Source organism: Temnothorax americanus, unplaced genomic scaffold (genome assembly GCF_048541705.1).
Source record: "Temnothorax americanus isolate GAGA-0224 unplaced genomic scaffold, ASM4854170v1 Scaffold13, whole genome shotgun sequence".
In the NCBI taxonomy this organism is placed as follows: Eukaryota; Metazoa; Arthropoda; class Insecta; order Hymenoptera; family Formicidae; genus Temnothorax; species Temnothorax americanus.
This window is the reverse complement of record NW_027509264.1, coordinates 912,074-924,901: the sequence shown is the minus strand read 5'-3', so window position 1 is coordinate 924,901 and position 12,828 is coordinate 912,074. Positions and strand designations below refer to the sequence as shown.

Sequence of the window (12,828 nt, the reverse complement as noted above, 5' to 3'; positions counted from 1 at the left end):
TGGACGTCGAGAGCGGCGTAACGCCGCCGCGGGGGAGCAACGCGCCCAAGTTCGCGCCGGGATCGTTCTCTCTCGCCGTGCCGGCGTCGTCGCTCCGGGATTTTCGCGGTGAGAGAATTCGCAAGTGAGAATTCGAGTGGACACTCACCGCTCGCCGTGTGTGTGTGCGTGCGTGTATGTGCTGCGTGCGTGCTTTCGTTACGTGCGCGCCGGTGAATATCGCCATCGCCGCCGCGATCTCGCGCCGCGAGCCACATCTCGCCGCCAAGCGGCATGAAGTTGTCGCGCGACGTGATCGACGTGATCGCAGCGGCAGCGGAGACGAAGACGAAGCCGGCGTCGCGCGACCGATGACGGTCGAGCGGCTCCGATCTCCCCCGAATCTCGAGCGCGAAGAAAACGCCGATTCCGGGAATCGCCTATCGTTAACGTTGACCGCGCGACGCGCCGCTTCTCTTGTTTACGCGCGCGATCATGTTTACGTGACGATGTAAGGAGCCCGAGGTCAGAGGTGCGAGGAAGACTGCGCGATTCGAACGCGGGCGAGTTGTCCAGTTGGCGTCGTGTCGCGGAGCAAACGCGCGCGCGAGTGGCGGCGGTAGATTCGAAGAGGAGGCGAGCTTGCTCAGCTCGATTAGTTTGTCGGTGACGTCGCGATTAACCGCCGGGTGAGTGTTGAGTGTACGAACGATCGTGCTATAGACTGAAAACCTCGGTGGAGCAGCGACGGCAGCAGCAGTTCGCAATCGGAATCAGGACGGCGCGGCAGCCTGGGACGCGGGATTCGCGGGAACGCGACATCGATCGGAGTAAGTGCTTCAAGGTCTCGGCACGAGATCTTATCTCCGCGCGATAACCTGAAATCATTCATTCGCGTGGCAGCGAGACGAGAGTCGGTCAAATCGCGGTCACGTCAATGAGCACGAATTCTCGTTTCGCGTCCGATGGTGTACTAATACGCCTTTCTGTTTGAAAAGTTGAACGCCATTGACACAGTATTTGGATTTCTTTCGTACCTAAAGCCAACGCGAACGATTTTGAACGTCGTGCTACGTTCGTACGGTCGACAAAGTTTTTAGTCGCTTTAGTCGCTGTACGCGACGTTGCGTTAATTAAGGTAGTCGTCTCGTCAGGGCATGTATTAGATAAAGTTTTCGATTTCGGATTTTATATCAAATTATATGATCAGCTTTGCAGGTCGATTTTTTCTGTAGCTCCTTACCGACTATTTACTCTAGAAAATCGATCTCGAAAATCACAACGTTTGCATTACTTCATACAGACGGCCAGAAAAAGAAGGCTCTATCACGGTTTCAATCACATATTTTCGCATTTTTCGATTAGATGAAGTGAGAAAAAACATTGCTTTTTGTACATTAGATTTCGAAGAATCCGATGCAACCGTAAAATATATAGTTTACCGGAGATTTCGCTGCTAATTTTTTAGTTTATTTTAGTGAAAATGCGGTAATCGAGCAGACATTTTTTGGTCGAGGTGAGGTTGGGAAGACTTGGCTACGCCGCTGGCTAATCACTGCGTAGTTGCAGGTTATGGGGCTCGTCTTTCTTAGGCGACGTAGATAGTGATTGACACCCCTGTCATGCGTTTTGAAACCCTTTCTCGGTACGTGTCAAAATTCAATCGAAAAGTATTTTTCTCACTTGTAACCTTCCTCGACGACTCGCATGATCAGCTGATCAAAACGGAGTCAAATGAAAAAAATCACATAATTTGGAAAAAGTAACATACTTTGTCACGTATGAAATTTACACCATACGTCATAAAATTGTTTTTCCTTTAGCAAAAATTGCCTGAAATATATTTCTGAACGTAAAAACCTACAAACAGTCACATGACTAGCACGTAGCGAGACGCCTACCTTAAAAGACCCAATCGATATGTATTGTTCGGACATTTTTGGCAAAAATTTTTTCGCAAACTCGTGTTATTCATAGGAAAATATCTCTTTTCCTATTATATAGACCAATGTTAAAATCACCTAATTTTGAAATTAAATATCTTGAGAACGGGACGGTGAATTATCTTCTTTCTGGGCTTAATCGATTCAGGAGAGTTCCTTCTTTCGATATAAAAAATAAAACCTATCACTTTTGGCAAAAGTTGTTCACGACCGAACTACCTTAAGCTGCGTTCCAGAACCATGCTCTTAACGCTCGAGCGTCGTTCTATCTTTGTTACTTAACAGAAAGTTGAACAAGGACAGAGCACGCTCTTTACGCTAAGAGTGTGGTTTTGGAACGCAGTCTTACAAATAATCTGAGAGGAGTGTCGAAAAATATATTTTTGCGACTCCGTGTAATTAAGGAGCACTCGGACAATTGGTGTAATATGCGACTGCTATAGTTGACGGAAGTGAGAACATTGATAACTGTGTGAATTAGTCATTTCTTTGCTTAGCTATCGGGCTTTATGATTTCCGTCGAGTTTGCTCCGAAATGTCGCATTGCGCTCGCGGGCTTAGATTGGTACTCGCTTTGATCCGCCGCGAAATTTTGGCCGTTGTTTACATGTTCCGTATGTTGTATATATATACATATATACGGCATATGTATATCCGCTTGTATGGTGGTGTTTGTTCTTTCACACCTACGGGATACCCATGCATACAGCGAGCGAAATAAAACAATAGCGGGGAGCGCTCCCGCGCCGCACGATTTTGAAATTCATTTCCATTGAATTATTTTTGTTATCGATATTCGATTAAATGTATACAAAATGTTTACGAATATTTGCAAGAATTGTTATGATTATTTCGCGCGCGATATAAATACAATATAAATTTTCATCGCCGTTCGGCGCGTCTCATTAAACAATATCCTTGGCTTGTCGGTGTTTTTCGAGAGGAATTTCTCGTTCCGCTTAATTCCATACGTATCCGGTGTATTACATAACTTTCTTTACATCGAAGCTTCTCCGTACGACGCCGGATTCGGAGTGATATCGATGGCGCGCGGGACGAAGAATGCGCTTCGACATCGGCTATCCTTCAACAGGGCGTCTCGTGCCGTTATCCTGCGCGTGCAGCGGGACAGCGTGTATTAAGTTATGGAGCTTCTATTGCGTCTATATGCTTTTGTATGCACATATGTACATGCCCCGGCATATACACATACGTAGTCCCAAAATGATCTACTCGCAATCTCTAATATATCTCGCGGCAAATATTTTTCCCTGTGTTCCCCGTTCTTGCTTATCCCTCGCAACATTCGCCTACGCATAATCCGTGCGCGCGTGTAACCGGCTATATTTTGGATCAATAAAACATGCGTGTATTTTATGTGTTTATATAAAATATATCGTTTAGCTGCGCGCCTCGCATCGCGATGTTGCATCCTCCAAAATACTGGAACTGCACAATTTTTTCTCGCGCTGATGTATACGTGTTTTTCTTATTGCCAAATGCAAAATAGACGCAGCGCGCATTTGCACATTGTTTGTTTATGTATATAGAAACGTCACATTTTTGGCGGAATATGATTTGATTTGGATTTTTTTTTATGAATATTTCCGAAATTTTTCTCGCGCGTGGTTGTGCTTGCGACAGATTATTGCATCCACGTGTGCATGCCTTTTCTCTCTGTCTCGATCCCCCCCCTTTTCGCTTTCGACCTGAATTCTCACTTCGGCGATTATGTGTGGGCTACAATGGCCTTTGTCGATTCTTCGTTTCGATCGTATTGCTTTTCTATCCCTTTTTAAGAGCGGATAGGGCGAACGTAGGGATAGAAGTTGACACGGCGTTCGCTCGGTTACAAATGTGAAATCGATCTCTCATTGTCGGGGAATCGATGAGGCACAGCGCTGCTAAATCGATCTTCAGTAGATAGAGTCGAACGAACGAACGAACGAACGAACGGACGGTCCTTCTCATTCCCGACGAAGAACGAAGTCTCGTTAGTCACGCTGGTAATCAAGGCTTCGCTTCGATTTCTGTTTGAATTGCTTTTGGTGTTTTTCTGAAGAGAGGTCGAATCCTCGCAAAACGCGTGTAACTATCCGAGAACGTGTTTTATGCAAATCAGCCTTCTCGTTACGCAGAGAATTTGAATTTTGCGATTGAGAGATATAAGTGGAACAAGTTCCACATGCTTTATGATTAAAAAATCTTGAAACTTATCGTGGATGCAATATTTGATCGCAAATCGTGAAATCGTGCCACGATTACGAGTCTGAATCGCGAGCTTGTTAAGAGTATTTCTCGAGCACCGAAATCGCGAGTTCTCGTATAATGTTGTTGAGTTTATTTTCGTGTCTTACGTAGAAATACGGTTAAGTAGTTAATCCAATTAACCCTTAATCGATCAAAGTGTTAGCAAAATTACGAAGAAGATATCTTTATGTACGCATTAAAAATATACTAAGCTCAGTTATTGAGGGGTACATTAATGATACTACATGTGCGTTTTGTGTTAGTAACATCCTGACCGAAGTACTGGATTTATAATCAATAATGTTCCCGTTTAGCGTGTTCCCTCTCGGCTCTTGCACATCAATAACAATCGGGAAGCTGGCAATCTCCAAAGCTCAAACAGACAATCACTTCTAAATACAGTTCGAGGGTGTTTTGATTCGAAACACTTCAACATGGAATTGCTTTGGTCGCGGGGCTATTTAACCAGTGAACGATTTCAAAGTCGCTTGAAATGTTTACTCACGAGCGTGAAAGAAAGAAGGAGAGAGAGGAGGAGAAAGTAAGAGAAAGGGGTGATGGGGAGAGAGAGAGAGAGAGAGAGAGAGAGAGAGAGAGAGAGAGAGAGAGAGAGAGAGAGAGAGGAGTAATAGGAAAATGCAGAACGAATGTGTGAGACACCAAATACGTTAAGAAACATGTAGAAAAGTCGAAATTTAGGCATGCTTTTAATTTTGATACATATAAATGTAATCGAAAGATAGTAAACGCGTTAAATTTTGGATTTGTTGTATTATTCGTCATATTTCGATTAATATTTGTTATATACGCGCTTCAGAATTACAGACAAAATATCGTACAAAGATTAGAACAATCGTTTCGCTTGTAAACGTTTTTTATCGCGTCCGTATCTTAAGAATCTTGCTTGCATCGTTATTCGTTCGTTAACTCGTTTGCAAATCGTAAGCTTCTCTGCTGGATAATTGCATACTTTTGTGAATGCTGTTTCACACGACTATATTAAATTTTGAGATTGCTCGGTTAAATCTGATTTGTACGTACATTCGTTCTCTCGTCGATGTCTTTGAATGTCTATTGTGAAAAGTTCGACTATAGAGTACTAGAGCAAGAAGAAAATGTGTGTTTGCGAGAGCGTGTGTACGTGAGGCTGTGTGGGGAAAGTTTATTTAATAGGAGTAGTACAAATACGATTGTCGCGCCAGTTTCCAAGCTGTCGCTGCATTCCAATCGCAAACTCGCACGTACATGAAACCGGTACACACTTCTATTCCCATAGATATCATACCGAGTACAGAGGTATTGGAAAATAATGAAGAGGTTCGCCCTCGCAGCTGTTGAGTCACCGCGTGGTACGATGGCGGTCTGTCGATGACAACGAGGTAATTACTTTTCAAACAGTAGACGTGCAAATGAACGGCGGTTTAATTTGTCGATAATATCCCGGGCATCGTTACCATTTTTATTTCTTTTTTCCCCCCTCTCTCTCTGCGTTCCAACGGTAGCGGCTACTGACCGCGCACAAATTCTCCGCGCAGATTTAATCCGCTCAGAAAGATTGCTGTATACGAGCAAAACGAAATAGTTTTTTTCACTGTTGGCGGATTAAATCCTCTTTTTTGCTTTTTGATCGCGGTTTTCGACATGCAACTATTCCCAATTAAAACGAATCCCAAAAATAGTTGTCTCTTGACTCGTACCACATTTACGTGACTTTTGCTGAATTAAAAAAATTTAGCGAATTGAAGAAGAGTAATTATATATAAACGTGCTTATACTCTCTTTTAATTTTTTTTTTTCAGAAATGTTAACTGTTGAAAATTGCATGTACTTATCCGAGTTATCAGTCACTCATAACAGCTATTGTTTTATTCGAAGTTAATGGTCGTTGTTGCGCGAGCGAACTCTCTTATATTGTCATTTTTCTACTGCTACGTCGACAAACCGGCGATGTTATTGCGACAAAAACAATTTAAGGCCTGGCAGTGGCGTGCCTCTCGATAAATCATGACTTATTGAACGCGTAGCTCAGTTTTGAAGCTCACCCACGGGGCTATGTCGCTTGTGCGCCGTGATACGTCATAAGTCACAGCTGGTAGCACGTTGCGACGACGTCACCCCCTAGCTCAGGGGGTGTATTTCTTCCTGCTTGCTACCCTGCCGGTTTTCTCCGTGGATTCAGCCCCACGGTAGCTCGGCCTAGATGTAATAGTCCCATTAACCGGTTCTGTATCTTAGCAACCCAACCCCCGCCACCCTCACGGGGTCGTTTATTGCGCGGTATGATTGATACTGTAAAATATGGCGTTCTCCACGAACGACGGGATGCAGGCGTTGCTCTTTCGGCTTATCGTTGGGGGCCACTCAATCCCGCGCGAACAGTGCGGATTTACAGATGTAAGGGTGCGGAAGAAAGCAGCCGCCGAAACACGCCATTTATCCGCATGCCCGCTATCGGATAGCCATATTTCTTTTGACCACCGCGATATAAGAAGGACGATTAATATCGATGCCGATGACATGGAGTTCATACATCATCCGCGCAGCTTCAAGGTTTGTTCGGTCGGGAAATGATCTAATTACTGGAATTTCAAGACAAATGAGAGATCACGATAAGATTTCACTTATGGCCTTTGAAGAAGTTTCTGTTATACGCACTGTAATTTATGCGGTCTCAAAATATACGAGGAGTTTCGGTCGGTTATCATTACGGTGGGAAATGTCATTTTTCATTATAACCAGCTTCTTCTTGTCCGGCCGATGCCGAAAAGAGTCGAGCGGCTTAATAACGATGTCAACTGTGACAGACAACCGCGCGCTGTTTTGTGCGATAATGCGCGAGCGAGCGTGCATAAGCTTTGTTTGTGTTTAGCGTGTATTGCCCGAACAAACGTATGTACGACTGCTGGCTCGGCGCGACATGATAGATCGCGAATCGTACGCTTTTTTGTCGCAGTAGCGTGCCATCGTACCTTCCCCCTTTCATTCATAAATCACATGCCACGTGGACATTTACCTTGGACCTACTTTTGCCGCGAACAATAATCTCCGCGTCTGTCATTAAAAATCGCGCCGGGGGTGCCGTTAGTCCGGGATCATGAAGAACCCCCAAGAGGCGCGACAGAAGATATCGTGACAGCTTAAACCGATCTCCTGGTGGCACGCGTGTACGAATACCTTGAAATCCCTGTAGTCGTCGATCAGCCCTAATTCCCGTACATCGCGTGGTTATAGGATATTGTGGATAAAAGGGCGTAATGCCTTCTGCGAATGCAGGCCGTTATGGCGGTGCAATATGCGGGTAATCCAAATATATTGCGAGACCAATGTACGCGGGGCTGATTCACGATCGATGCTACTTTCCAAGCGTGAGAGTAATGATTCGTGTAATAATTGCTTTCTTGGAATTTTCTTTTTGAACGAATATATTACAGTTGCATGTTATAAAAGAAAAAAATGATTAAAATTAGTAGGACAGATATAAACATTTATATGATATGAGGCATTAAAAAGATGGAAAGGAAATTGAGTGATGCTTTCTTGAAATTTATGTTATAAATTCGTAATTCCTCATAATATTATTCGTCATAATATTATTTCTATGCTTTATTATTTTGTTGCGGATTAATATATGATCTATGATTTTTGCTAAAGGAAAATGGGGCAGTTATTTATAAAACAGATCCCGTTGAAAAATACGTAATTCTCAGATGCGAGCAGTATCGCGGGAACGAAGCGTAATATGAATGAAGTAGATTACATGCAAATGAAGAATCGATGCAGATTGCGGACGACAACTAGAATTGCATTATTCTTTTTCTATCCGACAAATATGCGTCATCATTCAACGTGTGCAATAGAACTACATTTCTGCGCGCCATTGGTGGACAATGGGAACCGCGTCTTCTTGATCGATATATATATATTATAATGTATCGATCAAGAAGATATACTATTACTGGTGATTGTTCGTGACATAGTTGTCTGCGGCTCTTCACCTCGATATCATAATCATTTTTCACGTTACTGCTACACGTGTGCTGCAGTTAACGATAATATTAGATGGCTCAGTGAATATTACTCTCATTTCTTCGGACGCACGTTTGTTTCATTGTACTTATGCCCGGTATTTATAGTTGGATCTTATATTTTAATTTAAGACCGTCTTAAGTGCAATCTTAATATATTATGAACCAACCACAGAGCCGTGTTAACATCTTAAGATATTACTTAAGGCTATTTTGAAATAAGATCCGACTATGAATATCAGTCTAGAACTTTTAATGCATCACCATTGACCTCGATCAATCATTTTTTCAACGCTATATTACACAATACTTTTACGGCCGATAACGACTCGCCGCATCAGGAAATATCTGCTCGATCTATCGTCGTTCAATTATGGTACACGTTAGCAGATACAACAGAGAGCACGTTATAGAAACATCTGACGTTATTGTTCATTCTTCGCAATATTCATGGAAACACCACAATTCGTTATTTTTGAAACCTCCATCTTTTGCTTTTGATGGTCAGGACGATAGAGGGCGGTGTGCGGGCAGTGAAATATTTTTTTCTTCCTTCGCGGATGTAATTCCCTGTACAAATGGAGGTTGTTCCAGGCGAACTCTCGGGTCACGTCGACGACCTAACTGTTCTGACACTAACCCAACCTTTTATACGAAGGGTTACCGCGCGAAAGTTTAAGAGAGAAAGAGAGAGAGAGAGAGAGAGAGAGAGAGAGAGAGAGAGAGAGAGAGAGAGAGAGAGAGAGAGAGAGAGAATCCATAAGCCATCCACCCCCGCTTCCTTCACGACCACCCATAATGCTCTCTTCGTCTTTCACTCTCTCTTCGGACTAGCGTCTGCACGGAGTTGACTATCTTGAATCTTGTCTCCAGTTTTCCAGCTGAGAAGCTCACACATCCATGAACGCTATTTCATCTGATATCGCATTTACTGTTTAGATCTAAACAAATATTTATTTTCTGATACATGTGATATATTATACTCATATATACATATAAATTGGAAATGCGTTTGTGTGAATTTGATGTTAACATGACAATCATTACGTAATGCACGTTCATATTTCATGTCTCTCAATTAATTAATTTTATGATATATATTATATATTTGATATATATGATATATTATAGGCACACGGTATATATAAGTTTTTGCTAGCTAATTGATTAAAAGTACGACCGAAAAACCGTAATCACTTGATATTACTCGTGACTCTTGTTATCGATTGACGATTATTATCTTTAGAATACTGGACTGAATTTTTGATAATTACTCTCTCTTTTGCTTTTATACATATTAACTATCTCATCCAATAACCTGAATAACCAATATCTCATCCTTTTGGAAACCTCAGGGCATGGTATATAGTTTCTGTATTCATGCTGTACTGCGTTATCGAATTTTTTTTAGGATCGACCGAATGTATTTACAGACAGAGTTCATTAATACACTTTGTTTCTGATGGAAAAAACATATAGAGTATCTGTACTTTTTATTGACAGCGTACTTCGTGAAAATGGGATATCGAATCTAACGACGAGGTCAATGCTTTAATGAATATGCATCAACGTATAAAAAATGTTGTCCGAAAATATGTGCATTTTCATAATAAAAGATTATTTTTCTTCTCAATGTTACTGCATACGCAGTTACTACGTAAAAATCCATATTTAACGGATTATTATTCCTATTTAAAAATAATAGTTTTCCAATATGTTATAGGAAAATCGATTCATATCTCTCCAGCAAATTTGCGCTGTTAAAATAACTATTCTTCTATATATTTATATGATAAGAATTTCCAGAATATTTATTCGGTAATTTTTCTGTAATAGTAATCGGTAATATCTCTAACGTCAACATGCACGACGTTGAATTATATCAATTCACGAAGTGACGAGGACCCATGATATTTTACTGTCACGAGATTATTAATTTTAGTTTCAGACAGTATGTAATTATTTTGTCCGAATATGTTTCTTAGCAAGGTTTTTATCTCCATGGCTCATTTCCTGCGTTAAGGACAATTTCACTAGATTTGAGTAGAACGAGTTCACGCCCCTCTCATAAATCTTTGTCTTTCTTGAGCCTGAGAAGATCTGATTGGCGGCAATTTCCTTCGTGCTTCTTTTGTCGTTTCCTTTCCGTCAGCATCTGATCCTTCTTTCTTGGTTGTGCACAACGGTCGTGCGAATTTAAAATATCACCGAAATACATACCCTAATATATATACACGTAACGAAATGTCAGTACCGCTCAAAGTACGGTAATTTAATCGCAATACTCTGAAATTAGCAGTAGCACCTGCCGGTTTCAACGTCATAAATATTACGCACAAATTTCGGTTTATTCAGCGATCTACGAGGCGCAGACGTAGTTCTGTAATTATCGTGCTGTCTTTCTTATCGTAGAAACTTTACGAAAACGCGGGACATGTCGTGCTCGTAATGAGCTCTCCGTAGCGGCTTAAGGCACTGCGACGGCTCGGTGAAGAAAGTTAGTTATTTACTCGCCAGTGCTCTGACAGCTCGTTTACGTACGCAACGCTATTTCATTTCCTAGACGTTTCCGGATAGGCACTTTCGCGGGCAAACACATTAAGGCGCGCCCGACTGCTGTTTCAGATCTCCGGTAGCTCTTTCAGGATACTTGATTTTACGATCTCTGATCTACCTTCCTTCCACTTCGTTTAACTTCGCTTGATTGAGCCACCTTTTGCAAACACGTTAACTTTCGGTTGACTTAATAATTTGCTTCATAAATCCGTGAAATCGTAACCGATTGTTCAAACATACATCTTGGAGAGGAATTGAGGCGTAACATTGTAAAATAATGTTAAGTGCCTACGGTGCCTATACGGTGATTTGACTTTAAAGATTTCTGTGTTTTATAATAGTCTTTTTAATTTTGATTTTGTCGTTGATGGACACTATTTGTAGATGAAGTATAGCGTATATGTAAAAATATTTTGGTGTATTTTTGAATTTACAAATATAAACATAATTATTGAAAATCCATTATGACCTATTTCCTCGAGAAACGATCTCGAGTCAAGAAGGATATCGAAGTAATTTACGTCACGTGTCCCAATAAAAACTTCGCGTGTGGAAGAAATTTGTTCAGCACTCGATCTACGAGTTTTGATGCCGGTGAGGGAAGGAAATTTGAGATGTTCCGTTTTCGCCCAAGGAATAATTGTCCGAGATTCCGGTCACGAGTCACCGGAACTGAGAGCCGTTAAGCCGGAACTAATTGAACTGTTGTTAAGGGGAGGCAGTCAGAGGTGAGCGCAAGGGTGCTGTAACTTGGGTATTATAGAGATTCTCTGACAGCGTAGCACCAAATCCCCGGTGATAGATCCCGCGACATGATGGCCTGCAACGCCCGGAATCATTAATACAGTCGGTAAATTTTCGAGAGTTTAAGCATCGGATATTTTAACATCGATGCAAATCCGATCATTTATGTGAGTTTTAACAAATTCAAATTTGTATCTAGTATAACGTGTACAGTTAATATCTTTTTTTTCTTGTAACATAAATAATTTTATCGGTATTTACTTGCGAGATGATACGATCAGTGAAGCGAATTGTCGTACTCAATTCTACTAAAATTTTTACTTTTCCTCACTTTTATATTACTACCACAACTGAATCAAAAATATATTCACGGTTCGAAAAAAGCCATTTAGCCACTGTATACACTATATGACTGGGAGTTCTCATCAACGAGTTGGAAAAAAAGCGACGACGTTGACAGAAATGTGGCGGAGGTGAACTGCGACTGGATTTTTGTTTCACAGCTGGAGAAAAACATTACACAGCGCGAAACTCTTGACGGCTGACACGATGGTTGTCTGGCAGCCACCCCCGTGATCTGGATTCGTTCACGTGAATGACGGAATCCGCCGTACACATCATGTGGATGTAATATTTTCGCAAGAGATGCTACGTTACTTTTGAGCGAGATGTGGCATACAGTGAGCCCGGTAAAGGTGCAAAAATAATATAAGAACAAATGAGAGAACCATTTCAGTCTGAATGAGTGTACACAATCACTGACTGTGAAGACAACTAGAGGAAGAAAGAGGAAAAAAGATAGACGAAGAACACGCTCGGAAACAAAAGGGTCTGATGCGGCGTCTTCCTGTTTCGTACTTTCCGCGTGCTGGTTTGCGTTATTCGCCGAGGGTGTGAATGCCAGTACTTTGGTAAATGCTTTTCGCCGGTTCGCACAAAGTTTGCACTTGCAAGAATGTACGCACCCCAGTACGCACGGAGGAAGAATGGAGCTGTCCATGTATATGCAGGTTACGTTTGTTTTGTAATGGAACATCGTATTAGGTTTTGGTCACTTTTTATGAAAAACTTATGAAAAGTTTTTCGATTCGCGTATTTTCGTATTTTTCAATTTCTCGTAGTATATTGAAATTTTCCTATCTATATCTTATATATATATATATTTAAATTATAGAATTTCGAAACATATTTACACGGAGTTATTTAGTTCTTTATAGAAAATTACAGATCTCTTGATGAGATTGGATTTTACATGACCGCGGAAGAGTTAATTACAGTACGCGTGCCTGCATAAGAGGTGTCTGATCGCGCGGCGACTCACGTTGCCTCTA

The 12,828-nt window shown here is 41.6% G+C and overlaps 1 protein-coding gene and 1 long non-coding RNA gene across 2 annotated transcripts in view; one reads left to right on the top strand and one right to left on the bottom strand.

Moving 5' to 3' along the window:
- The window catches only part of LOC143893830 (uncharacterized), a 42,452-nt gene extending 42,177 nt beyond the window's left edge, over window positions 1-275 (bottom strand). The window contains exon 1 of the long non-coding RNA XR_013255933.1: window positions 149-275. This is a non-coding gene — a long non-coding RNA (uncharacterized LOC143893830). The remainder of the gene's footprint in view (window positions 1-148) is intronic.
- Sema2a (Semaphorin 2a) overlaps window positions 1-12,828 on the top strand; it is a 320,164-nt gene that overhangs the window by 62,709 nt on the left and 244,627 nt on the right. The gene's annotated exons all lie outside the window — the stretch shown is intronic.